The sequence below is a fragment of the Carlito syrichta genome, unplaced genomic scaffold (genome assembly GCF_000164805.1).
Source record: "Carlito syrichta isolate Samal-C Ts95f unplaced genomic scaffold, Tarsius_syrichta-2.0.1 Scaffold288969, whole genome shotgun sequence".
NCBI lineage: Eukaryota > Metazoa > Chordata > Mammalia > Primates > Tarsiidae > Carlito > Carlito syrichta.
The window spans coordinates 820-3,282 of record NW_007233065.1 but is presented as its reverse complement, the minus strand read 5'-3'; the positions used below and the strand labels follow the sequence as shown (position 1 = coordinate 3,282).

Genomic DNA, 2,463 nt, shown 5'->3' with positions numbered 1-2,463 from the left:
ATCAAGTGCTCATATTTGATTGGCACACCTGATAAGTGGGTGTGAAGGACATGATATGTGATGTGATCCACTGCATGGATGTGCAGGGCATGGTAGGTAGGGTGATCCATAAAATGGGCTGATGATATGAGAAAGCCTATCATTTGGAGGCTTTCTTGAAAGAGGAAGCTTATTTCTGCAACTTTAGGTCCCAGCAGGGAAGCCTTGAGATCATTGTTACTGGAGACAGGGAGGCGAATTCATTCCACTTGGGAGATGAGCCTCAACTCAGCATCTTTATGAAACTTAAACCTTCTCAACCAAAGACTGCTGATGCTAAAGTCCACTGGAGTTCTTATCTACTAAAGAACTCATCACTGTCATCTAAGGCCAATCTCAGCCTGTCTTACTATATGGTTCTCAAGGAGAAACTTCCACTGACTTGGAAGAGACCTTCTGGTACTAGACACTGGCTCCAGAATATGGGAAACTCCTGCTAAACAAATGCTGCACTGCAGTGTCCGATATACACACCACCTCTGGCCAACTGTATGCTGTCCCAGGAGCACTCTGAATTCTGTCACAGGCAGAGATTTTGCATGCTATGCCAGCTCACTTTACTTGGGTCCTCCACTATCCTGGTGATGTTATCTAGACCTCACATGCACTGGCTGCTGGCTTCCACAGTTAAAAGCAGGAAGATGCCCATGAATGCCTCATGTTCACTATGGATGTCATGAGAAAACATGTCTGCCTGGGCACAAGCAGTTACATTGTCACTCTGATGACACCATCCTAATCCATCAAATATTTGGAGGGTACTGGAGATCTCAAATCAAATACCTCCACTGCCATGGCATTTCAGACACCTTTGTCCCTTATCTGGACATTGTACTGGATATCGAGGCAACTCAGAGTGTGAACCAAGCATTGAGAAATTTGGTGAAACCCAAACAGCTGGATGGAGAAAATGCCTATCATTGTAGTATTTGTATACAGAAGTTACATGCTTCCAAGTCCTTGACTATGCACACACTTCTTAGAAGGTCCTAATCTTTGTATTGAAAAGTTTCTCAGATTTCACAGGCAACAAAATTACAAAGGAAGTGCAATATCTTGAGTGTCTTGATGTTCAACCATACATGTCTCAGCAAAACAGAAGACCACTTATCTATGTCCTCTGTGCTGTGCTGGTTTATGCTGGGTGGAGATGTCACAATGGACATTATTTCTCTTATGTAAAAGTTAGGAATGGCCAGTGGTATAAAATGGGTGATGTTCAGGTAAATGCCTGTGGCACTACTTCTGTTCTGAATCAACAAGCTTATGTACTCTTTTACATTCTGAAGTGTGAACTGGAAAGGGACAGTGGAAGGGTGTCAATAGGAAGGGAATTAAGAGCTCTTGGGGCTGCAGACAGACATAGGAGAAACCCAAAAGAACTTATAAGAGACTCTTGCATCAAGGTTCGTGAGTCAGAGAAGCACTTGGAGAAAACAATAACTAAAGAAACCACCTTAGACCAGCGGAAAATCCTGCAAGAACAAAACTGGTCTAAGCCTGAATTAAACCTGAGAAAACTAGAACTAACTCTGCCTTCCAGTGTAGTTGTGATTCATCAGTCAAAATATGAAAGTGGAATGAACAAGAATCACCCTGAACAGGAAAACCACCTGGTGAACAACTTGCCTGGGAACAGAGCAGATCAGGTTCCTGTGCAAACTGGCAAACTCTCTTTTCAGGGAGAAAGGGCCAAAAGTACCAAGAGGAAGAACATGCAAGGCAAGAGTTCTCTTGTTTTGTTTTGGTAATCTTAGTAGAAGAATTGGCCCACATGTAAACACACATACACACACACACACACACACACACACACACACACACAGTCTTGCATGAAAAATTAAGAGGTCAGGTTTGTCTGTATGCACATGGGCCCACTAGCTCCAAAGTCAGGATTATGGGCATGAGGCAAGAAATCTGCCCAAATCCCATTGCTTATTTGCCAGAATCTCCAAATAAATGGAGACTCAAAATCTCCAGCCCCAGCAAAGGAGCACACAGAGACCTGAGTTGTGAACCTCCAGACTCCTCAATCTCCCCTCAGTAATAATGGTTTGGACCCAAAGAATAACTCTAAGTGACCAGGAGAAATCTTGCCAAAAACCTAGCAGTGACTTCAGCACAACAGGGTTCTCCTGAATACTCTCCATGCCTTGACCATTTTCCTTCATCCATGACCTGGCTATGGTCCAGGCTAACCACTCAGAATGGTCTTTAAGAGAATGGACAAGGGATTGTGGAGATTCAGGGTCATGAAACTCTTATCAGAAGTCAATCCCTCCTGATCTGAACCCTCAAATCAGAGAACTCTGAGGGACACTTTTCATATATTCTAGTGATTGTTCTCTATGAGGACTTTCAAGATACCTTTTCCTCTGAAGAGAATAGCTAGAAGTGAGACATCAAGTGGACAGGAAGAATTGG

At 43.4% G+C, this 2,463-nt stretch overlaps 1 pseudogene; it reads left to right on the top strand.

Moving 5' to 3' along the window:
• The first annotated feature begins 392 nt into the window (after positions 1-392).
• LOC103256141 lies at positions 393-1,761 on the top strand (annotated as a pseudogene).
• Positions 1,762-2,463: the final 702 nt, after the last annotated feature.